Source organism: Mixophyes fleayi, chromosome 3 (genome assembly GCF_038048845.1).
Source record: "Mixophyes fleayi isolate aMixFle1 chromosome 3, aMixFle1.hap1, whole genome shotgun sequence".
Taxonomy (NCBI): Eukaryota; Metazoa; Chordata; class Amphibia; order Anura; family Limnodynastidae; genus Mixophyes; species Mixophyes fleayi.
In genome coordinates this window covers 173,279,961-173,307,514 of record NC_134404.1, presented here as the reverse complement: position 1 = coordinate 173,307,514, position 27,554 = coordinate 173,279,961, and positions in this window count along the sequence as shown.

The window sequence follows — 27,554 nt, the reverse complement described above, 5'->3', positions numbered from 1 at the left end:
CCCCAGTGCTGTGGGGCAGGTAGCAGGATCTAAAATGAAAAAAAATAATGCTTTCAAAAATTGACGTGTATAAACACATATCAATTGGGTAAATATACATATTTTGTATAGTTTGATAGAGATACATAGATAGATAGATAGATAGATAGATAGATAGATAGATAGATAGATAGATAGATAGATAGATAGATAGATAAACTGCAAAGTGATTTAAACTAGGTGAAAGTGGCCAGAAATGGATAATAGATTGGAAACGTTAGCCACATGAAGTGAACATACTCTATGAAAAACAGTAGCATTTAATAAGAAATCCAATATATCAGTGATGTTTGACATGCTGCCTGATTGTTTTTGATACTAAAGAGCATTGGTAGTTCTTGTTTTAGAGACAGAGCTTTATTGCAGTGCCAATGTTTGCTCCTACTGAGTCATTAAGGAGAGCAAAGCAAAAAAAAGGAGTAACTTTGCACCTTGTAAAACCATTACTTGTATACAAAATGATAAACTAATTTGCACCCCTTGCATTGTAACTTGGTTTGTCCAGGATCAAATTTACTCCTTTTTTTACCTTGTTCTCCTTAATGACTCAGGCCCATAATGTCTATATATAAAGTTCAGGAAGGGTAGTACCTCAACAACTATACAACCATAATCAGGAATTTTAAACTATTCTAAGATAATATGAATAAACAAAAAAAGCTTGATTGAATACTTAAATATAATAAACCATATGGTACTGTCACAGTTACCAGGTTAATAAACATAGACGTTATAGAAAAGTACGAGTAATTACATTTTTCAGTTTCTGTTGTGAAAGCACTGTGACTACAATTGAGTTCAATGAATGATTGACGCCATAGTATGACAGTCCTTAAAGACTGATGGAAGGTGTTCTATAAAATTTGGTTTCCCGGGTGGCCTATACCATAGTGCATGTATAGGAGATGGATTATTAATAAAGAGCCCGCCAGACACAGATCCCAGTGTCAATTTCAATACAAACAGACATTTTTAAATCATGTAACCTAGCCCCCCTAGTGTAATAAATTCACCAAAAGCTGCATAAACTCCTAACACTAAGTTTGAGCCTAATCTCTAACCCCTGTTTCAATGATTTGCCAGTAACACCTGTGATAATTTAAACATGCCCGTATTTGTAATTGACGAGGAGAAGTGAATAAAAACTCACTCAGAATATTTTTATTGAGGAGCATCAAGTTGATTGCGATAGTATAGATGGAAACAGGGGTGTAGAAAATGTCAAACAGGTGCTTGTGGTAGAATATTATTATTAGAAGGATGGATAGATTAATACAGTATGTTGGTAGTATGAATGATGAACAGTTTTCTCCATAGAATTTACAGTTTCTTGATATTTTCAGCAGTTGGTTACAACAGATGAAGAGCACAGATCTGAGGTTAAATCTTTTAAAACATGTATATTGTACACATGAATCAGCATGCTGATCCGGACTTTTTTTTTCTTCAGTTGTTGGTAATATCGTTGCTGATATGGCATTGGGAGAAATTTTCTGTAGTGTGTACCAAGCCTAAGATTGGTGCCTGTACATATATAGTTAAATTCTTTTAAGTTTTTTTTTTGTAACAACTTATTTGTACAACAATTATTTGAGAAGTGACATAGGTCTTAAATGTTTATTCTTGCAGTACACTGTAGCTTCATATTTTTATGTTTATAAACCTTCTTTATTAAAGAAGAAAAAGATAAGTGATCTAATTTTATAAAAGTCATTTTGGAATGGATAGTGTTCAATTATTGAAGACAATTACATTATAATATCCTTCATTGTATACTATTAGCTATTACAAAATTGTTGTCTGGTATAAAAAGATTTTAAAAATGTTTAAATCAAAAATGACAATTCTGCAAATGTTTGTGTCTCTTGCTGTGAGATTCAATAAATGGCAAATTGTTATTATTCTACGATCTTCCAGTAACAGCGAGTCAAGTCAATGTTATTGCCACATTAAGCATGTTTTCTGCCTTTGATGTGCATGTGCATTATTAAACTTAACTGCAGCTAGAATCACATATGAACAATGCAGTTACATTTGGAGATCTTTGTAATACAGCTGTATTTTTTGGGTTGCACAATTGTCATAAAAAGGATTTTGTGAAAATTTGCCATTAAAAAAAGCTTCATCTATAATAATATTTTAAAATATGTTTTATTATTATTTTTCAACTCTTCATTACTTACCATATCACAATTTAGTATAATCAATCAAGACAAGGGCAGAGTTTGTAAAAATGTAAATCTACAGAATAATTTGTATTGTGTTTTTACTGATGGTATCTGCAATATAAACAAAATTAACAAAAATATTAAACATAGCAATTAACTGTTAGTTGTATCATGGATATTGATTATAATGTTACAACTTAAATGCTAAATGTGCATTGCCTTTTCAAATCTTTACAAGTAAACTATATTTTGAAGAATTTTAGGTGGGCTCCACAGAAAAAGCAACAGAATTTCTCACCACATTCTGTATGCCACATATATGAAGGAAGAGTATGTCATTATTTAATTATTTTTATGGTGCTAATATTTATTTCCACTCACTTTTTTTTCAAGCTGCATTTTGAAAATCTAACATGTACTGTTTGTTTTTTTATTCATACAGAATTTTGTTGATTTGTGGTGTAATCAATATGTAAATGGACAGTAAGCAGGGCCGGACTGGGACTAAAAATCAGCCCTTGCATTTAAAGCACACAGGCCCAACTCTGTTGATGAGCAGAAAAAAAAACACGTGCCACAGCGCATTTGGTGCGCCGCCAAGGGCGTGGCTACATTATGTTGGGGGCGTGTTCAAAATGGTGCATTGATACATACATTATAATAAAACATTACATTTATCAGGCCCTCCCCATCCACATTACGTCACCCCCCCAGACACATTATGACACCCCTAGCCCACTGTACTTATCAATGCTTCTAATGCTGCTGACATTCCTGTTGAGTGAGCAGGGAAGCTCTTAGTCTCACGAGATTAATAAATCTCATGCAACTTAGAGCTCCTCGGCTTGCTCTGCAGGCTGTGTCCTGCCCTGGACTGGGAGCACAGATTCCTCCTGCTGACCAGAACTGGATTAAGGCTCAGGGGGCCCGGGCACTTAAGTCAGGGGGGCTCCTATGATGTAATTTGGCTATTAGACACATCTTTGACAAATACACAGGCAATACTGTGTGCACTACTGTTAGGTGCACACAGTTCTGCCTTAACAAGCAGTACAGTGTGAAGCAGGACATATCTCCCAACTCTTCTTGTAGTCAGACCAAATCCTGACTAAGAGGGACAGTTACCCACCAAATTCAGAACAGTTGGCAGACTGTCCTGCTCTCTCCTACTTGTCTTGTCATTTTCATTACCTTTGGCTGCTGGTGTCTTTAGATCAGTTGCTGCTTGTCTGGATCCTGGAATGTTGGATGCCCTATTTGTAAAAAAAAATTAGTACATGAAATTTAGCCCCGGTGTTAAATCAATATAGCATCCACGTTTTAAAATTAGGCCTCACTCCTGCCCCAACATTAAAATACTAGTATTCACATTTGATAAATACATCAATTTCCCTCCAACTAGCCCTGACATTAAATAGTATTCCCATTTAATAAATACAACTATTTACCTCTCTCCAAACTACTCCAGGAAGAAATTAAATAGCATTTACATTTAATAAATATATCCATTTCCCACAACCACCCCAGGCATTAACTCATAATCACATTTAATAAATAGACCTTATTTTCCCCAAACAGCCCCACATTCAATTAATAGCTCCCAAACCACCCCAGCATTAAATTAAAAATCCAATCACCCCATCTTAAATTGTTAGGCCCCATTATTAAATTGCCCCACCATCACCCCACAAATAAAATAGCACCCAATAATTAGCCCCTACCTGCAATTCACCATTAGATTAATAGCCTACCTCCCACAATATATTAAGACCCTCCCCCCTCACACATTATAGTCATACACCGACCCCCACACACATACAGTAGTCATACCCTGTCACACACATACACACTCTATAGTCATACCCTGTCACACAAAAAACATACTATAGTTACACTGTAACACACACACACACTATAGTCATACACTGACCCACACACACACACACTATAGTCATACACTGGCCCACACACACACATATACTATAGATCCCCTGTCGCACACAAAACATACCATAAAGCCCCTGTCACACACACAAAACCTATCATAGATCCCCTGTCACACTCACAAAACCTACCATAGATCCCCTGTCACACTAACAAAACCTATCATAGATCCCCATTCACACTCACAAAATCTATCATAGATCCCGTCACACTCACAAAACCTATCATAGATCCCCTGTCACATACACAAAACCTATCATAGATCCCCTGTCACACTCACAAAACCTATCATAGATCCCCTGTCACACACACAAAACCTATCATAGATCCCCTGTCACACTCACAAAACCTACCATAGATCCCCTGTCAAACTCACAAAACCTATCATAGATCCCCTGTCACACTCACAAAACCTATCATAGATACCCTGTCACACACACAAAACCTATCATAGATCCCCTGTCACACACACAAAACCTATCATAGATCCCCTGTCACACACACAAAACCTATCATAGATCCCCGTCACACTCACAAAACCTACCATAGATCCCCTGTCACACTCACAAAACCTATCATAGATCCCCTGTCACACTCACAAAACCTATCACAGATCCCCTGTCACACTCACAAAACCTATCATAGATCCCCTGTCACACTCACAAAACCTATCACAGATCCCCTGTCACACTCACAAAACCTATCATAGATCCCCTGTCACACTCACAAAACCTATCATAGATCCCCTGTACACAAACTACCCCCCCCCTTCCTTACCTTGTGCGCTCCGCGGCGCGCTCTGTAGTGTCTTTATCACATGGGACGGCACCTATCACATGGTGCACATCCCATGTGACAGTCACCGGCAGATCCATTCATCGGAGGGGAGGAGGGGACGCGCGGCAATCAGTAAGTGTAGGGCTGACCCCATCGCTCAGCGCACAGACTGTCATACCGAATTCCGGCATGACAGTCTGTGCATTGAGCAATGGGGCCGGCCAGCTAGCAACTGGCCCATCTGGCCATCGGCCCTTCTGGCATTTGCCAGAAGTGCCAGATGGCCAGCCCGGCCCTGACAGTAAGTTATTATTCAGAAGCAGGTACAACAGATCAGCTACTATTATATTTAACTAGTAGCTTTATAATGCTAGTTATGGATAATTAGGGTATTAAGGATAAATCAAGTCTTTATAATAAATATTTTTCCCACATATTAGAATTTACTGGTCACGAATCACCCTATGACTTGAGTTAGAACTTGTTGCTAACGAGAGATTCACCTTTAGCAACCCCCTTTCCCATGGAACCAGATATGTTCACTGGTACTCGGTTGTCCCTAGGATTTATTCTCGAGTAGTGATAACCTAACTCCGGTAGGTAGGCAACACAGAGGACTTGACAGTGGGATGCTGAGTAGAGATACTGTATCTCTGGCAACAAGGATGCAGGATACACCTGGACCAGATAAGGCAGATATACTGAGTTGCAATAACATGTAGTACCAATCTAATGGTAGATTTTGAATCTCAATTAATTAGGTGAGGGAGATATTCATATAATTGGTAGTAATCATTTATGCAGTTATATTTTATTTGATTAACTCATGATTATGCTATAATATTGACAGTATGACAATAATGACTAAAAGTGATATTGTACTTTAAGAGCTAGATTTACAAAACTGCGGGTTTGACAAAGTGGAGATGTTGCCTATAGCAACCAATCAGATGATACCTGTCATTTATTTAGTACATTCTCAAAGTGCCAGCTAGAATCTGATTGGTTGCTATAGGCAATATCTCCACTTTTTCAAACCTGTAGTTTAGTAAATATACCCCTAAGTCTTTTGTCATGGATTCAATACTAGTATGCTGCAATTACTTGTCAACAACTTCCAGGACTGAAGGCGAGTTATGTCATTTTCTGCCTAGTTTTGTTTCATAGTGCTTAAAATTTATATTCCTTACTAATACACATTTCCACATGGCCATTTGTTTGCAGCTTTATAAATGGTAAAATATCATGGAATCATGTTGTACATTAATTTTATCTATTTATCTAATTGAACTGTAATGCCTGTGTTTATTTATGCTTGCGTATTATTAGCCGTAAAAAATATATATCATCACATTGCAATTTCTTAAAACTGTGCATCCACCATGGTTTTTTGTGTAGAATAGTACATTGTATAATTATTGACATTAATATAAAACAAAAATTAAAAATAAAAAATGTATTGTTATTAGTGAAGTGTATACAAGTGTATGTTGTGCATATTTAGTTGTGATTAGGGGTATTTTAAGGAAACAATGTTTTTGTTAGGAACGCCCTAGCCAGCACAATAAAACTCGGAGTCTACTCCGAAAGCCTGGTGTTCGCTGGAGCCCCTAGTGGTGGGGACAGACTTGGCCGCAGGCTGACAGAGGGTCGAGATTGGCAGACAGCAGCGTGGGGTTCAGGCAGAGTAAACCAAGGTCAGAGGTCACAAGCACAGGTTCGGAATCCAGGGACAAGTGAAAGGTCAGGGGCACTGGCAGAGGAGCAGAATCCGTTTTTCAGGCAAATGGTCAGGGTCAGAAGCGTAGGTTCAAGGTCCAGGAACAAGCGAGGGTCATACACGGGAAGTCAGTCACAGGTTTTAACACCAAGCAGAGAGAGAACAAGCAGGCAGCAGAACTGTAAACTGGATGCTATAACCGGCAGTGAGGTTCTGATCTCGCTGCCTTAAATAGCACTAGGAGCCGATCAGGACAGAGGAGGGTAGGGCTGAGAATCAGCCTCAGGAGGCAGCTAATTAATTACTAGCTAGAACTAGCAAAGGAAATAACATAACCAGGAAGCATGTATAAAAATAAAAGTGAACCAGTTTAAATCATATAGGAGCTCCCCCTGGTGTTGGAGGATGTCCCTACACCCTCCTACATCTATGCCACAAGGATAATAACAGAGCACAGAATCTAAAGCACACGCCCGGCTGCTAGTTCACGCCAGGATGTGGCATACAGCCGCGGCTCGTGACAGTTTTTCAACAGTTTAGTGTTGTCCTTTCAGCGCTGCCGCTATAGCTTTTTTGGACTTAAACATGACCTCAATCCTCCTTAAATGTTAAGCATGAATTTAAGGAAAATGCTAAGTACTACTTCTTTTCTATCCGACGGATATGGAGGTAAATGCCTACTCTTCTTAAGTCACTACGATCTCCGCCCAATTCCCACCCCTTCCCCAGCCTTTTTTCTAAAGAGGTTGGAGAGATTCTTAAGTGCAGTTAAGAACAAATTATATATCTGTCATAAAACCATGTATGTAATATTTATATTATATTTATTTTGTACAGTGTTGTGGGATATATTGGTATTTTAAAGCTCAATAGTAAAATACTAATGATAAAAAAAATGTAGTTCAACAACGGACATATGTAAAAAAGCTTCTGGATAAAATTACTTTCAAACTTTTGTAGTAGTCTAAAAGCTGGCCATACACACTGGGAACCTCCCTCGACAATAGTGAGAAACATGCATGTTTCATCCAGTAGAAATAAGGGAGCAAGCTACAGGCATGTAACTTTTCTCATATTCTTATTAAATAAGGCAACATACTGTACTGTGCTTTTCTAAATGACCTCACACACATACCCTCTACTTTTTTGTCCAGTATCGCACACTGTACATGTAGCCTTGGACATTTAGCAAGCACAAACAGTAACTGAGAAAATGTGGTCACACTGTGCACTAACCATTGAACAGTTCTATACATGCACTGCAAATGGGAACAAATTCATATGGATGGTAAATAGACTTATCTTGTCTTAACTGACATAAAAGGACAAAAAATAATGATATAATTCATGTGGAAGGCAAATAGAAAAAGTCTCCCTTTGCTCCAGCTGACATTGATGAACAACATTTGGGGCAATAATCTGGCAAGTTTAAATCATACATGCCCACTTTTAAGATTTCTCCCCCAGGGGAGAAGTCATGTGACATGGGGTAGGAGGAGGGCGTGGAGACATTTCTCGTCACCATAGCCCCACCCCCACTATGAAAAAGCTGAAATTCACGACATTGAATGGAGGGGGCGGAGCGTATTGACGCGATTAAGCCCCGCCCCTCCATTCACTCCCGTGAATTTTGCCAAATTTCGGGAGTTTTGCCTACTCTTCCGGGAGCCTCCCGGGAATTCCGGGAGAGTAGGCAGGTATGGTTTAAACTTGCTTGAAAATATTGTGTGTTCTCGTGTCTGATGTACTTTTCCTCTTCAGTGAGGCATGAAGTGTCCATCTATATAGAAAAAAGAAAAATAAGGACACATTGAACCAGCATTACTGAAATTAAAAAAAAACAGTGAGTGACTCGCTTAAGCCAACTCTTGTGTCACACCTGAGGATTTGTCTGTACCCAGACTGGATTGTGTCTCTGGGACAGAACTGGTGGCTATGTCCACAAAGCTGGGTGGCTTTAAAGGTTCCTGTGCATGAGAGGGAAAGATCCGGTGCAGGTGGTGGTTACTGAGAGTTCAGGAGATTACTAAATATGAATGGCACTGGAGATTGGCAAGAGGTCAAGAATAGCAAGGTGGTGATCAGATTTAGTGGGAGAGACCAGACTAGAAACGGATTACTGGACTGGACTAGAACCGGATTGCTGGACTGGACTAGATCCAGAGTGCTGGACCGGACTTGAACCGGATTGCAGGTTGTGTTGTCTGGGCATCAATTGAAATAGATTGCAGACTGCTAGAAACCAGGTCAGCACCCTAAGAATTAACGTTGCACTGGCAATTCTTTTGTAGGAAATGCTGTTCCTTGATTGGAGGTTGCGGTCAGCTGAGCTGAAGCAGAACTCTGACTGAGAGGGAGCATGTGACAGGATACAAGATGGCACTGGTTTTGGAGAGATCTCTGGAGTGGAGACAGACTGGACAGCACCCTGAAGAAAGGTGTGATACCAGTAGAGCCTGCAGACTACAGGAACAGCCAAGAAAGTCAGCGGAGGGGCAAGTAAAAGGACCTAAGAGTCTGGTGCATGACACCTTGGCTTTGTTTGCAGACATTTACTGAGATGGATAAACTTGGAAGACTCTGCATGTAATATCCACTATTTGGCATCATCAATCAGCATCCCAGTCAGAAAAAGACCTTCCTTCATGCTGTCACAAGCTGTCTCTGCTATCACATGGCATATCTGGGACCACTGCAAATAACACTTCAGCATAACCCTGATTTTCCACTTGGGAAATGTAGGACATATTTTCCACCTTGGCTCAAAAGCATTATCAGGATGGTTAGGGATACTTTGGAATCCGATCACTATGTCCCTCTTCCTTGCAGGAATTATTCTGCTTCCCAATTGTTAGACCATTTACATATTTGCAAGTGAAATACTTGTTTATTCACTTCCTAAGTCTGATATAGCTAAACTCCTGATCCTGTTTGAGTACTTATGTCTGCATAATCATCTATGCAGAAGGGCATAATCTCTGGGTTCTATAACTTGTTGGTGACCTCTTAACAGGCTGCCTTTCTGGAACATGACATCAACTGTGAAGCTCACTTGGGCAACCAACCAGATTAAGATACATGGTCTACTATAAGAGAAAGGGTCTCTTTCGCAATATGTTCCCTTATGAAGGAGAACTCCTACATAGTCTATTATAGGTAGAACCTGATTCCTGCTAGATTATGGAGGATCTATGGTGCCATCTCAGATCAATGCTGGAGGGGTTGTGGATAGAGAGTACCTTTCATCCGCATCTGATGGTCCTGCCTAAAGATAAGCCAGTTTTGGGACATTGCTGCTAGCCTTCTTAGTAATAGTATAAAATTTTCAATCTCCAAGCGTTCAATGTCCCTGTTAGAGGGTTTGGATAAGTACGCCCATATACAGCCATGGCCAAACATTTTGAGAATGACACAAATATTATTTTTCACAAAGTCTGCTGTCTCAGTTTTTAAGATGGCAATTTGCATATACTTCAGAATGCCATGAAAAATTATCAGATGAATTGCAATTAATTAATTTAAAATCCCTCTTTGCCATGACAATGAACTTTATCCCAAAAACGACATTTCCACTACATTTCATCCCTGCCACAAAAGGACCAGCTGACATCAGGTCAGTGATTCTCTCGGTAACACAGGTCAGAGTGTTGATGAGGACAAGGCTGCAGATCACTCTATCATGCTGATTGAGATAGAATAACAGACTGGAAGCTTTAAAAGGAGGGTGGTGCTTGAAATCATTGTTCTACCTCTGTTAACCATGGTTATCTGCAAGGAAACACATGTAGTCAAAATTGCTTTGCACAAAAATGGCTTCACAAGCAAGGATATTGCTGCTAGTAAGATTGTACCGAAATCAACCATTTATTGGATCATTAAGAACTTCAAGGAGAGAGGTTCAATAGTTGTGAAGAAGGCTTCAGGGCGCCCAAGATTGTCCAGCAAACACCAGGACCATCTTCTAAAGTTGATTCAGCTGCGGAATTGGGGCACCACCATTGCAAATCTTGCTCAGAAATGGCAGCAGGCAGGTGTGAGGGCATCTGCATGCACAGTGAGGCGAAGACTTTTTGAGAATGGCCTGGTGTCAAGAAGGCCAGCAAAGATGCCACTTCTCTCCAGGAAAAACATCAATGACAAACTGATATTCTGCAAAAGGTACAGGCATTGGACTGCTGTGGACTGTAGTAAAGTTATTTTCTCTGATGAATCCCTTTCAGATTGTTTGGGGCATCTGAAAAAACGCTTGTCCGGAGAAGGAAAGGTGAGCGCTACGATCAGTCCTGTGTCATGCCAACAGTAAAGCATCCTGAAACCATTCATGTGTGGGGTTGCTTCTTAGTCAAGGGAATGAGCTCACTTACAATTTGTCAGAATTACTCTGTGGAATTGATACCTGCCAGCAGTTGGCGCTACTGAGTACTGAGGCGCGGAGTCTAACACGCCCCTGGTTTTCACCAGGAACCCCCGCAAGGAGGTATGGACTTCGCTGCAAGGGACGCGCAGGTCGCGGCCCTCAGTATCAGTCAGCTGGCGTGATAACAATTGAGGCAGCGGTGACAGCCCACCAGGATGCAGGATGGAAGATTAGTAAACAAGCCAGGTCACAACCGGAGGAATGGATATAGCCAAATCAGAAGCAGGAGAATGGTCAGGAAGCCGGGTCAATACCAAATATCAGTCTAAGCCAGAATCAGGAACCGAAGGAGAAGTCAGGAACAAGCCGAGTCAGAATCCAAATAACAGCAACACAGGAACAAATGCTGGAGCAAGGCTGACCAAATACTCTGGCACTAGACATGTGTCAGAGGCTGCTTTATATACCCTAAGGTGCCTCCTGATAGGGTTAGGGAGATTTTGGCGGTAACACATGCTGGCTGCAGACAGGTGAGCAGAGATAGCGTTCTGCTGCTAGGCAACAGGACGTGGTTGCTTGGAAGGTGCAGGCGTCCGTCTCCTGCCCCAAGTGTCAGTGCGGAGACGGCGCCTGACACAATTTTGCAGAAGAACACAGTCATGAATAAAGAATGGTACTAAAACATTCTCCAATAGCAACTTCTCCCAACCATCCAAGAACAGTTTGGTGATGAACAATGCATTTTTCTAGCATGATGGAGCTCCTTGCCATAAGGCAAAAGGGATAAATAAGTGGCTCAGGGATCAAAACATCGAAATGATGGTTCCATGGCCAGGAAACTCCATAGCATTGATTAGGCCAGAATGGATGGCCATCAGTCAGTATGTGGCCCAGAAGTTGATTGACAGCATGCCAGGGTGAATTGAAATGGTCTTCAAAAAGAAGGGTCAACACTGCAAATATTGACTATTTGCATAAATTGAATGTAGTTGTCAATAAAAACCTTTGACACTTATGAAATGCTTGTAATTTTACTTCAGTGTACCATAGTAACTTCTGACAAAAAGGTCTAAAAACACTGAAGCAGCAAACTTTGTGAAAACCAATACTTGTGTCATTCTCAAAACTTTTGGTCATGACTGTACTCTCCATTCAAATTAAAAACACTGGCAGATGTTTAACTGCAAGTCCCGGGAAATGTGCGGATGCCCCCTACTGGCAGCAGCTTCTTAATAAAATCTGGTATTTAGCAACCTTGGAGAAAATCTCTGCATATCTAAATAGCAAATCCCACAAATATACTTAAACCTTGTGCGATTCGTTCATTTATAGCAATTTATCACACCAAAAGGACCTTGGGCTTTTTAGACCTTCTTTAAAAGATTTATTAAAGTATTGATCTTTTTAGCTGACCATGATGTTAATTAACTTAATTGACTGTTGCATATATGTGTCTTCACTTCCCACCCTGTGGACTTCAGAGTGTCAGTGGCCCCAGCCTTGCAACTTTTACAAACTCTAACACAGTGTGTGGCTTGCATTTTGTAAAGTTTTGCAAGGTTTTACATGCTTCACCTCACAGAAATCATGGAGACCCTAAACGGGACCCTAAATGTCACAGAAAAAAACAGGCCTGACTCAACATGTAGCATAACACTACTAAATATGCTCTTTTTACTTCACTGGCTTCATGAATATGCCCAATTTGTCCCAAAGAAATGTACAGCATCTTAAGCTGAAAACTTGTAGGGAAGAGTAATGGTACAAAGTGAACATACAATAACCACAAAAAGATCACCATTTAAATTGCATTATTTCAGCTCACAATTTATTTTTTATTGTTACTTTCTGTAGTCTATTGTAAATTTGAATGTTCCAAAACCTTGACAGAACCAATGATTTTATGAATATCTTAATATCTTTTTTGTACCTCTGATTGTACTTTGTGATCAACCACTTGTCAGAGAAGCTAATGCATTTACCACAATGGTCTGACTAACTTCAAATTGCTATGATGTTGCTTGGATTCCTTAACATGTGGGGGATCCTTTAGAAGTGTAAGTTCATGATGTGACATACATGATCCATATAGATGACCACTTGTGAATATGTGACAGAATGATGGTCAACCCCAAAACTTCAGAGGTAGTTCGACCCCTCCCCAAATATTTATCTTTATAGCCTGGCCCTATACAACATACCTCCTAAAGATTTCTTCACATTGTATTCAAGTACAGTAGCAACATAGCATTAGAGTAAATAGAAATGTTTCAAAAATAAAAAGGCATATATTTGACCCTGGCCTTAACAATGTTAGACTTTGTATAAAATTCCGTATCCCTATCCTCGAGTGAACTAGCTTATTACATTTTGAGATTCATATCAAAGACAGTGCTATTTGAATACAAGTTACTTGGAAAGAAGCATGGAAACATTTTTTTCCTTTTTACTTATATAATGTGTATGTAATAAAAAGATAATTATTCCTCTATGCTAACAAAATGATGCTCTATCTGCTATACTGTATAAACATTATACAATTAACTCTCTGCAGAACAGTAATATGATGTGCAAATTGGTAACCGTCCAGTCATAAGTGGTTACTTTATTGAATTATTAATGCTCTACTGCAACTAAATAGCATGCTTTATCCTTCTGGTGTGCTTCCGTGATTTCCAGCTAAGACATGTATATCAATTAGGCAAAGTTGCTTATTTCCTTAGTTCTTTGATATGTACCAAAGAATCCAGTGACTGACCACATTTGCTCTTGTATATGTTCATGGCCATCTAAAAATTAGCTCTGTCTGGAATAAATGGTGACCTTGCTGGGTAGCACTATAGAAAGCCATAATGAAAAAGCTGAATATATAGTGAAAGATGCAGTAGGGCACGTACAAATCGATGTCATCTGAAAATGGAAAATCCCTTTAAAGACAAGAAGCCTTCCCACCACAACCTGTTTTATTTTAAATATAGAATCTAATTTCCTTGTTTTATCCTTGCCTATTTTCTGTGAGCAGGAAAAAGTAACCAAGCTTAACATATATACTTTATATAGACATAAGGAAGTCGGAACCGGAATTAGTATAGGGAGTTGTAAACATAACTCCTAAGTCGGCCTCCCTGTTACCGATTAGGAAGGAGCGTTTCCCGGCCTCTTGATGGAGGAGGATAGAACATGATCGGATTCTCCACAATACAAACAGTTGAAACATCTTTGACGTTCTTCAGGGGACAAACGAGAACGGCCTATCTGCATGGGTTCCTCCAAAGGTCCAGGTTTTTGGAAATGGGGGGCAAGGGGTGGAGAGACTCGTCTGGTAGCAGAGCGTTCTTGAGTTTGCTCCCGGAAGCGCAAATCAATGCGATTGCATAAGGAAGTCAAAGAATCCAGATCTGCAGGGAGTTCGCGTGACACTAATTTGTCCTTGACGCAGTCTGCCAGTCCTTGCCAAAATGTCACCACCAACGCCTCGTTGTTCCATCTCAGTTCAGAAGAGAGCGTGCAAAACTGAATCGCATACTGACCGACTGTCAGAGACCCCTGGCGGAGGTTCAGAAGACTGGAGGCGGCAGAAAATACCTGGCCGGGTTCGTCAAAAACTCTCTGGAATGCCTCAATAAACGAAGATACATTAGAGAGGAGAGGGTCATTCCGTTCCCACAGGGGAGAGGCCCAAGCTAGGGCTTGTCCGGATAAGAGGGAGATTATGAAGGCCACTTTTAACCGTTCAGTGGGAAATGAAGCAGGATTGCACTGGTTTAGGAATCCCCTACATTTCTTAGGTTTACCATCAAACTTGTCCGGCGGAGAGAGTCTCAGAGAAGTGGTAGGGACCACAACAGAAGAAGAGGGCGTGACCGCGGCTCCAGAGGTAGTTACTGGTATGGCCTGGGGGGAGTTTACTGAGGCCTGAAGGGATTCGAGTCGTGCTGCGACTACATGGATGCATTGGAGAAGCTGGTCTTGTTCGAACTCCTGCTTTTCTACTCTGTGAGCCAGCTGGAGGAGTAGGTCCCGGGCCGAAGGTTCAGCAGGAGTTTCTGTAGATATTCTGGGCCAGAGCAAACTGTCACGATGAGATTACTGCTACCTGCGGATATTGACACTGCAATACTAGAAGGCGCAGAGTCTAACACGCCGCCGGTCTTCACCAGGGACCCCCACAAGGAAGTTTGGGTTTCGCGGAAAGCAACATGCAGGTCGCGGCCCTCCCAGGAAGCTATGCACAAGGCAGTGATGAGAATCGTGGTCGTACAGGCTGTGGTCAGGCAACGTGCGAGCCAACAAGGTACAGAATCAGAATCCAAAGAGTAGTCAGCAAGCCGAGGGTCAATCCAGAGAGAGTAATATAAGGCAGAAGGATAATCCAAAACAAAGTCAAAGGAAGCCGGGTCGGTACACAGGGAAAAAACTGGGTATACAGGAATCATGGAACGCTGGAGGCTAGGTAAACTAGTTGCTCTGCACCCTAAGGGTGTCAGAGCCATCTTTAAATAGGAAGGAGACAGTGTTCATTGGTGGACAGTGTTCATTGGTGGACAGGGAGCGGTGGTCAGACGCACTGACCGCCGACAGGGAATCGCGCAGCACGTTCCGTTGCCATGGGATCCTGGAAATGGCGTCTCCGCTGCCTAGCAACGGAGCGCCCAGGAGGAGGAAGACGTCCGTCCCTGGCCAGCGGGGAGGCACGGGGACGGCATCTGACACTTACATTATATAAACAAAAACAGACATAGATCCTCTGCACTCACCATGTACAGACTGGGGTGCAAGAGGGGGTTTCCCACATTTTATAGACAAGAAAACAGGGATACTCTGCACTCTCCAAACACATAATTAATGCTATGCCAATTACTGTTCTATATTTAAAAACAGGGAATGTTAGTTCCACATATTGCAATATGTGTTAAGCTGACCAACTGACGCCAAAGTCTTCCCATTCTGGCCAGTCCTAACATGATCAAATGCTATGCTATTTTATCTGGGCTTAAGGCTTACCTTATCTGGGCTTGGCCTTCCCACCACAACCTGTTTTATTTTAAATATAGAATCTAATTTCCTTGTTTTATCCTTGCCTATTTTCTGTGAGCAGAAAAATTAACAAAAAAAAATAAATATATATATATATATATATATATATATATATATATATATATATATACATATATATGGACCATAGATAAATCAGTGTCAGAATTAATTTAAACCCATTCCATTGCTGGGGGAAGAAATAAAGGAAAAATAACAGCCACCCCAAGATTAGACCAAAATAATTAGGCTTGCTGCATGAAGCTGCAATGGGATTAATTGGTGATGTTGCTTTATTGTCATGCTAATCCATTGTTCTGAGCAGTATTGCCACTCCCAGAATTATTTTGTTATATTAGCATGTGAAAGGATGGTGTTTGACATATACAAGGTATTCTTCCGTTCAATAGCAAGGGAAGAAACCAGCACTTGTGTCTCATAAGGTAAAGCTGTTTCCATGGTATTTTTTGCATAGCAAAACAAGATGAAAACTGTGGCTGTTCATTTCTGAGAAGTGTGATTACTTTAGAGGCAGTTACGGAACATGCACTTTTAAAATGTCATAAAATTCATATAGCATTTTTTTGTTTTTTTATTCTCTTGGCTGAGTTACTTTGAACATGGCCTAATGCCACAGCAAGAAATTCGCCTTCAATTATGTTCTATTTTAAAAAGCATTTCAGTCATAAATTCACACATCAGAGAATGTCTTATAATAAAGAGTGATGATTCAAGTATATGCAAAATCAATATAATCTATGCAAACTTCACTAGTTATGGAGAATGCTGATTACATTGATCTAGTCCAATTCACTTCTATGAAATCCAAAGTCTGTGAGTTCAATTTACACAGGTCAAGAGTTAAAAATCATTGTTTACTGAAATGCTGTAACACAAGGGAATCTTGCAATCTGCTTCTTTAACTCTAGGTAGCAGTATTTTGCTAATCTGTAGAAATATAAAAATGTGATAAAAACACTGAAATTAGATTACAAAAAAAATGTATATAAAGTCCTTAAAATCAGAACTAAGCAAACTGGTCCAAAAAAATATTACATTTTGTCTGCCTGTTGAGATAATATCAGCAGATCAACTATTCAATGGTTTTCAGAGATTGGTTATTCCCCAAAAAACTGGGAAAAAGTAATAAGCTAAATCATCAAGTGAATAACAACAGTTAATTTCTATGTCGAATGACATTTAGGGCTTGACTTAGAGTCACATGTAAAAATGTGACTCTAACAAAATTGTGAACAGGAACATTTTTACATCATTATGTGTATTCTGAGTTTCACATATCGTAAGATGTGCAAATTAAAAGAGTGTTGATGTGGCCAGAACAAAGATGTACTCTGATGCATAGATGTGGAAGGTGTCGACATTGTCAACTTGAGAATGATAACTGCTGTTATAAAAAATGAAAAAAATAAAAAGTGAGGATTCTCCTTAATTAAATAACCAGCATCTGTTCTATGGGCTGGCTGGTTACCACTTTCACATGAGGATAACAAGTGTGGGGTCTCCCTATAAAAGCATTAACCAGCATCAGGCTTTGCTAGGCTTGGCTGGTGTCGAAGTCGTATAATTGGACAAACTAAAGTATATTGGTTGATATTGTTTTACCGTGCGATTGCGATCAGTAGGCCACGTAACACGTGGCATGGCGCGATCACGTGGTAAAATACGCACACACTCGCACTCTCACATTTAGTTGTTTATATATTTCACATTATAATGGTTCCATTCCCCAGTGATTTATGAGCAGATGGTATTTAGTTTATAGTTATATATATTTTTTTTAAGGTTATATGTACACTTTAGTGATATTTAAGGTTCAGGTTGCAGGAACTATGTCGTGTTTAGTATCATTTTAATCCCCTATTCATCAGCAGTTGCCCGGTTCATTCACCGAAGAGATCGCACATTGCATACTCTAGTTAGCGATGTTAGGGAATAAATGTTTAAAATGTTACTGATTGTGAGTTGTGAATATACTAGCTCAAACTGGTTTCTGGGCGGAAGAATCATCTGGAATGTTGACCCTCACCCTAGGAGCGGGTTGTTTGAACTGGCCTATGACCTGTTTACACTGGACCCTCCTGAAGTCTGGACCTATAGAAGCAAACCACGTCATCTGTATTGTTTTCTCTGTAACAAGCTCCCTGGGATCAGCTAGGGCAGTCATTCTTTGACCACAGTATTCTGGAGTGAAGTACTTTTCTAGCTGGATCACACAGCGATCAGGGCCGTCTTTCTCATTGGGTACAATGGGCAGGCGCCCGGAGGCCCTGCAGACCAGGGGAGCCCATCAGAGGCAGCACCAAAAAAAACTGAAAAAAAAGAAGAAGAAAATACTTACCTTGCGGTCAGCTGGCGATCCGGCTCCCTCCCTGGTCTCCTCCTCCGTGCGGCGCTCGCAGTGCATGTTGGGCGTGACGTCATCACGCCCGCCTGACATCCATTGTATGTATCTTTTGGTATCAGCTGTATTGTATTATAATTATGTATTGAACTGCTAAATTTTGCATCTGCTGAATAAATTATTTTGTGCTTTGGAAACACAAGCAATCGCTTAGACAATGCTTATACTAAAATGATAAAATTAGTTTAATACTGATCACACTAGACAGTGTTTGTGGTCTCCCTCTCTTAATGTGAACTTACCAGCCTTGAACCCCCTCAGACTAACCAGCCTCATACTGAAAAGCACTGGGGCACTTCCTGGCACAAGTGCTAGGGTACAAATTATAAGTAAAATAAAAATGAATACTATTGTGATGCTACAAGTTCCAGCAAGCCCTTATAGGCATTAACTACCTATATATAACTAAAAATGCCAGTCTCCCCAGGCAGCTAGGGCCCGCTAGGATATATAGTTCCACAATACTATGTTACCATTTTATTATGTTATTATATTATATTCCTATAGCCACTGGACCCGCTGGCATTGCAAATTTAATGTCGGTATTGGGTCTGTCGGCATTTTCACTGTAGGCAATCCCAATGTCGCTATTTTATCAGTGTTGGGCAAATTGACCTAACTTTAGATGATACACTAACTTCTAGATGAAGTGTGAATATTATAAATATCATTACTTAAATGTGGAAGGGTGTTTTTTATTAGGGTTATCAGATTGGAGATGATCCCCTGACCTCTGTTATTGTCTTCCACTGTTCTAGTCACGTGTTAATTTTTAGTGGAGACACATACACCAGCATCTCCTACTACTGACTGAAGAGGCACTGTTCTATAGACCCCACTGTGAATATTGTATATTATTGTGGTGTGTTTCATTTTAAAATTTATCTTCAACAAATGGAGTTCCTAAAATGTTTTATTCTTTCATACATTTCTTGCTAATAAGCTTCTTTTTTTATTTTTCCTTATTAACCTGAAAACTACAATGAGAAATCTTTTCCACATCTACCTCCCATGATTGCATTATTTCACACCCTTTCCATTGTAACCTGAAGTTTTGTTTACCGTTTCAACACACTTTAATTTAATACGTAGTGTGTAGAATTCAAGTAAAATAACAGTAAGGAAAATAAAATGCATAAAGCAAATATCAGATAAAATATACAGTTGATTAAATAGTAGAATGCACTAAATTAAAATAGTTAATTGTTAATCTTTGGTGGATATATAATTGCATGACTCCCTCCCCATCCAGAACTTGTGAGTGACAAAATCAGACCTCAGATATCTGCTGGCAATACAAATGCATTGTTTACCCCTCCTGCAGTCTCACGCTGCTTCCTGATGCACTAGAGAAAAATCTTGACTGAGTAGGGAGGCTGTCATACTGACTACACAGCTTCATGCACTTTGATTGGTGGATGGTCGCCAATCAGTGTACTAGCAGCCACCTACTTGGTAGAACAGCATACCCACTAACTGCAGGAGTACAGCTAATGTCCCCAGCTGGTGGGCAGGTTAAGATACCCCCTGGTTATTCCAATTATGTTTTACAAATAAATACAATCTGCTACCAGCCGTGAGGGAAGCAGAGGATGGGAAGCATTCCTGCCTCACGGCTGCTGGCAGACGATGCAGTCAAAAACTCTACAGATTTGGGGGATCAAATGAATCTGGGTGTAATTGTGCAAAAGTAAGTGTGTGATATCACAAAATAGAATTTGCTCTGTGATTTTAAAGTAAAGGACTTTTGAAATTTGCAAATGAACCTTATTGTCCACTTTGCTTTGTACCAAGCTGATCAGTATTTATCTGTTGCTCGTCTGAAAGCTTAAGATGTTCAGAATGCACATCAAAACAGAAAGTTTAATTTCTTCATAACCTTTTCTAACTTTCATCTTGGACTTTAATGTACTATGAAATTACAGCATCACGCTGTGTTCAGAAGTCTGCCTTATTCACAACATATGTGTCTTGAGACATATTCAACAGCAAGCTTTAACGATTTGTGTAATAGTTCAACTGGTGCAAACTACTTCTGTGTGTCCAGAGCCTGACAACTTTTCTTCATCTGTGTGTGAGCTACAATGACATCATCTGATTGTGTGGATAAGTTAAATATGTCTCTTCATTAAATTTAAGGCTGAACACGATACAAAATTGCTCCTTTAGCAACCAATTCAAATGATCCATTGACTGTCTAATCAGCCAAAAAAGAAAATTTAATTAGTAAATCACAAACTGAAAATTGAAAAGCTAATGAATTCTAAACTATCAGATTTGTCTTATTTCTATGCAATGAGACCATTTAGATGGTAGCTAATATGTAATGGATACAGATCAGTAATAGTTACCATATTTTATTTGTTCCACTTGTCTACATAAACTGCATTTATCAAATATATCCACATTTCTGCTGCTGAGAGAAACGAAACACAACATGTTAATGCTCTCTTAAAATTATAAAGCTTCTTCGTGTTTAATCTCATCTGGAATCAGCAGTTTATTCCGACTGCCAGAGTAACATATATCTTGAGGACATAATAAAAAGATTATGTGATGGACAAATGTGCTCCAATAGAAATAATAACAGCTAATCAGTCCAGTAATCTTGATTTAAAAATAAATAAACAATGTACACACTGGGAAAAATCAATAGTATGTAATAGTTTTACTGCTTGCTAGAGCTCTCTCAACGTAAATTGGAAAACTTGATGTTTTTTTCCACTTGCCTTGTAAATTGAAATCATTGGTTTTTTTACATTAAAATTGACTAATTCTTGATTGAACTGTAATGTGAGATGCAACTTTGCATTTTTCTGTAATTAAACTATATGACTCAACATTTCTAAGATGACATACATTTCAGTGTGATGAGTTTGCTATTTCTTTAAGGTAGTCTAATAATAAGACTCAGCTCAGTTAAATAAAGTGTCTGATCCAGGCTTAAACATTTTCTAAGGTTTCTCACATTTTCGATCAAACACCTCTGAAGATACAGTCTATGGATTTGACTATCTTCTGTCCATCGGGATTGACTGATTGTTGTTACCGTATTTTTTATGTAAACATTTTTTATTGAACTCACACGTGACACTATGCAGCCGCATACAAACAATAGCGAGGAGAAGAATACATGCTTCAAAACATATTTAAACAGGTATGCAATACATTGTTCATTATGGTTCACAATTACATATGATTATACATAAACAATAGAAAACCCTAGACCAATTGGGACCTGCATCACATTACTGCACTCATCTGAAATTTTGCCACAAGAATGTAATGAGTTATGTCAAAATGATTGGATCATAAGCATTAGACAAGAAAAGGAGCGTCTTTAGCCATATTTCGGCGTTCATAGCAAGCTGTGTGCTGGAGAAAATCCTGTACGAAATTTGGTGGCAGTAGGAAGTGTGTTAATATAGCTTCCCCACATATCGTAAAACTTTTCAACCAGGCGTTCTTTATCAATGAGAGTCTCCATCCAATCCATTCGAAATATGAAATTAAGTTTTTCTCAAATGAAGGATATAGGAGGGGTTGTGGGATGTTGCCAGGTGTCCCCATGCGACACCTTCTGAGCCGCTGGGGGGACTCCCAGTATAGCCCATTCTAGTGTAAAGGGAGCATAATTAAACAGAGAACCGTCTGCATATTGTTTTACCCCTGAAACCAAAATGAATGGACCAGGAGACATCCCCACAAGCAATGACATAAATCCGCATCAGCGGAATGGCATAGAATGCAATTGCTGGTCTGTATGAGGCCCATCCAAAAGCATCCCTGGGGAATAAGGTATGTGTTTTGGGATATATTCCTAAACATCTCTGTGTACATAGTAGCAGAAATCAATTTGCCTGACTGGGATAGAGTGTTAAGTAATATTTTTGAAGTAACGTCAGGAAAACACACCAACCATTGGGAAGTACTTGTTTGAGTGCCAGAGTAATCAGTTGTGTCCCTTAACATATCACAGTGGATATTTATTGGGTAGTTATTGTCTGGTGTTTAGGAGAAGGGGAGGAAAGTATAGGATTCTCGTTTGTTAACCAAATATAAAATAGTGTTAATTCTTGCAGCCCGCCAGATTGTAAATGGGTAACTTGTTATGAAGCAATGGTAAATGAAGTGATTTATATGCATTTATACCATGTTTATGACAAAGCATGTGCCACATTTTTCGAGTAGTCCATAAGAGTGAATACTGACTGTCTTTCTGCCATTTCATCTTGGATGTCTTCTCGTCAGCTCAAACTCAATCTTTCAAAAACTGAATTAATAATATTCCCACCCAAGAACAGAAGCTTCCAGCCTGACATTTCTATTACTGTCGATAACATGACCATAAATCCCACCCCACAAGCTCGTTGCCTAGGTGTAATCCTTGATTCACAACTGTCGTTTATTCCCCACATCAACTCTATATCTAAATCATGTTACATACACCTAAAGAACATTTCCAGAATACGCACATATCTGACACAATACACCGCAAAAACATTAATTCATGCACTCATCATCTCCCGCATCGACTATTGCAATTCCCTCCTTACTGGTCTTCCCAAAGTCAGACTTGAACCCCTACAATCTATTTTGCACGCAGCGGCTAGACTGATTTTCCTTACAAACCGTTATTCCTCTGCTGAGCCACTCTGTCAGTCTCTACATTGGCTGCCTGTATTTCAACAAATCCAATATAAAATTCTTCTACTAACATACAAGGCCATCAACAAAATTGCACCGACATACATTTCCTCACTTGTCTCGAAATATCTCCCTACTCGACACCTCCGTTCTGCACAAGATCTACGTCTCTCCTCCACTCTCATCACATCCTCCCATTCTCGGTTACAGGATTTTTTCCGGGCTGCACCTACTTTGTGGAATTCCCTCCCTCGCACAGTAAGACTTTCCTCTAGTCTTCAAACCTTCTGTCACGGGCACTAGGAGTCTTTACCCAGGTATCACCAGATGATGGACTTACCAGAGCAGTATAGGTGGTAATATGATACTCTGGTAGCGGGGTGATCACGGAACAGGAGACAGCAGATGGTAAGAGAATGCTCGTGGAAAGTCAATGACTAGCAGCACTGGTAATATATGGATAATTGACACGAGGAACTGGATGGACAAGGAAACATGAGGGTAGTCAGTGGTCTGCGGATAGCAAGTTGTACCACTGCTATAGTGAGGAGGAATGTCCAGAAATAACGAGGAGGTGATGAGAGTCAGCGGTCTGCGTATAGCAAGTGGTACCGCTGTCTAGGTGAGGGAATGGAATCCAGGTGAAGGTATCCGGGAAGTCAGTGGTCTGCGTTAGCAAGTTGTACCACTGCTATGTGAAAGGATACTGGAAACAGGTGACTCAGGAAACAGGGAACAGTGGTCTGCCTCTAGCAAGTTGTACCACTGAATATATATATGTGAGGAAGAGCACGGGGAGATAAATGCAATGCAGAGTATACACGGGCACACTGAACTTGATCCCACGATGATATGCACAAATAGTAATAACTGAACAGCACTGCACAAATACAAAGTCACAAGAACTATCCAGGCAAAAGGTAACACAGTCAAATGATGGCAATAGTCTCAGCAGATAGGAAACTCCAGAGGAGAACAACACAGTCCAGCAAGGTATGCAATACTCCAGCACAGTCAATGAGAAGTATGCATAGCGTGGTTCAGGAGAGCAGGCTGTCAGACAGAAGTGCAGGGATATCTGAATGGCTGGAGGCCGGTAGGATACGAAGTCCCAGGAGGGTAGAAGCGGTAATCAAGTAGGTGCAGCGCACAGGTAGGTAGACCGGCAGGGATGGAAACAATACTCAGGAAGCAGTAGTATATAGAACTGGACACCTGGAAACACAGGAGAGTAGAGGTGGTCTAGCCGAGATGAAAGCAGCGGAGCGTTGATCCAATGCAGACAGGCGAGTTGACACAAGCGGAGACACTGTAGAAGCACGGAGAGCGGATCAGCTGGCTGCAGACACGAGGAGTACTGGAGGGTTGCGATGAGCAGGGTACTGCAGATACACGGAGGCAGCGGATAGGAATCAGCTGGAGCAGTCACGTTGAAACACGGGAGAGTTGAGGTGAGCAGGATACTGTAGAACACGGAGGCAGCGGATAGGAATCAGCTGGTGCAGTCACGATGAAACACGGGAGAGTTGAAGTGGACTGGAAACTGTAGTAGCACAGAGGCAGCGGATAGGAATCAGCTGGTGCAGTCACAATGAAACACAGGAGAGTTGAAGTGGACTGGAAACTGTAGTAGCACAGAGGCAGCGGATAGGAATCAGCTGGTGCAGTCACGATGAAACACAGGAGAGTTGAAGTGGACTGGAAACTGTAGTAGCACAGAGGCAGCGGATAGGAATCAGCTGGCACAGTCACGATGAAACACAGGAGAGTTGAAGTGGTCTGGAAACCACAAACGAACAACAGGAATCAGCAGGAGCTGAACACACGAGGAAACACAGGAACACCTTCAGAGGCTCATGGGGAATGAGACTCCAAGATCAGGCAACGAGGTATTGACCTCAGGTGCTTTAAATAGGGAGTGTTGCCTGATCAGCCAATTAACTAAAAGGAACATGAACTGAAGGTTTGAAAGGGCTGCACATGCACAGACCCTCAGGATGGTGGACGGCCACGGTTCCTAAACACACGAGAAGTAGCACTCACAGTCCGGTGAGTGACACCTTCAAGCGTTCACTGAAAACCCACCTCTTCAGACAAGGTTATGATATTCCTTAACCATCATCTTAATTTCCCTAGATTACCCTATTGCCATCCTCTACACTGCTAACGCAAGACAACAACCTTCTGACCAACATTGCAACACACACAGCCCACTCAGTACTTTTACCTTTGCAGTCTGGCTGGTCCATTGTGCAATATGATGTAGCACATGCCCTTGTGTTTCTAACTCCCATTGTCCTATAGATTGTAAGCTTTCGAGCAGGGTTCTCTTACCTCTCTGTCTGTATGTATTACCCAGTATTATCTTATTAATGTTTGTTCCCAATTGTAAAGCGCTACGGAATTTGCTGGCGCTATATAAATAAATGTTGATGATGATGATGATGATGATCCTTAACCTCAACTGGGACTTCTTGATCAGGTATGTGCAATAGGGTTTTTAAGTTAGTGGTAAGGGTAAATTGACATTCTAAGTGGGTGTTAGCATATACATTTAGGTCACATAACCAATCACGCAGATATCAGAGGATAGCCATCTGGTTGTGCGAGACTAGATTCTGAAAATTAATACCTCTGTTAGTTCTTCTTATTGTTGTAGTTTCTGTAAGCTAATTCTAGGACTCTTGCCCATCCAAATAAATTTACGGTACACAAAATTGAAATGTGTCAAATCTCTTTGCGTTAATAGTAATGGCAAACATTGAATAAGATAAAAAAGTTGGGGAAACAAACCATCTTGATTAAATTTCCCCTTTCAGTATAAGACAGAGGGAGATGACTCCAACTCTCCAGCTCCAGCTCTAAATGCCACCACAGGTCTAGCCCTACGTCTCAGTTGAGACATCAGGGATAGTAACCTTCCTGACTTGTTGCCCCATCGATAATACTTATGCTTAGTATACTTCAAGCTGTGCCCTGCTTGGAAAAGAAGATAATTCTCGAAATGTATCCGCATAGGCTGAAACGCCTCTGATATTGAGGATTATAGGGACTGATAGTTAGTCTCTACCTCTTTTTTTTTTTGACACATAGCGCAGCACCACCTTTGACGTCTCCCAAAAAAGGATGAGAGTATCCCAATACTCAATGTTGTCATCTCCGTACTCCATACATTTTGCATTTAAATAAAAATCATTGGAATTGGCTAGATAAGTAGGGAAACACCAAAGGTGGCAACAGTCTTTGGGTTGTGCATGACTAATCATGAGGGATATGGGCACATCATCTTCATCATCAGCTATTTATATAGGGCTACTAATTCCGCAGCGCTGTACAGAGAACTCACTCACATCAGTCCCTGTCCCATTGGAGCTTACAGTCTAAGTTTCCTAACATACACACACACACAGACTAGGGTCAATTTGATAGCAGCCAATTAACCTACCAGTATGTTTTTGGAATGTGGGAGGAAACTGGAGCACCCGGAGGAAACCCACACAAACACGGGGAGAACATACAAACTCTACACAGATAAGGCCATGGTCAGAATCAAACTCATGACCCCAATGCTGTGAGGCAGAAGTGCTAACCAGTAAGCCACCGTGCGGCCCACATGGTCCGATAAAAGTATATTGTTTAAGTCAGTGTCTTGTTTGTAAGGAATCAAGGCATCAGCCACTAAAATGTAATCAATCCTAGAGAGAAAGTAATCAACCGCCGAGTAGAGAATCATGCTGTCATGTGCGCGGGTGGGCATATATTACCGGTGGCATTTTATAAATAATAGGGTTAGCCTATAATTTGTTGTGAGATGCCCCTTTGTGCCAGTATAGCAAGTAAATTTGCATAAAAACATGTAAGGCTGAGTTGGGGGCCATAAATATTAACTAGTGTGTAGTGCCTGTGATGAATTGTGACATTCAATATGATGTACCAGCCATCCGTGTCTCTTATTGTATTATGGATTTTGTATTGAAGATCAAATCACTAGCTTTATCAGTGAATGAAGTAGCTTCCCTGTTACCGGTGAACAAGCATAAAAACATGAGCCAAATAAAGCAAAAATCACAGCAAGTATCCTATTTCAATTTTCTAAATTAACCAGACCTATTAAACAATGGTTGTGCAAAGTACAGTATGGCAATGCACACATAGAAATCTTGAACAGAAACTAACTGAAATTCCTTTAGCTCCAAAAGACAAAGAGAAAAAGTGGAGTAGGGATTGTGTAATCAAGTAGAAGATCACATGGACTAGAATAGCAATGGTCATAAGAGTAGAAAGAGGCATGGCAGGTGAAGAAGGAAATAAGGGAAATTGGAGCAACTGCAAGAAAAAATAATAACATATCTCAAACAGCAGAAAACAGATAACCGTTATTGATTACATGACAAGAGATAATCATTGTGCCAGTAGCAATAAGTCATATTTTAAACACCCATCACA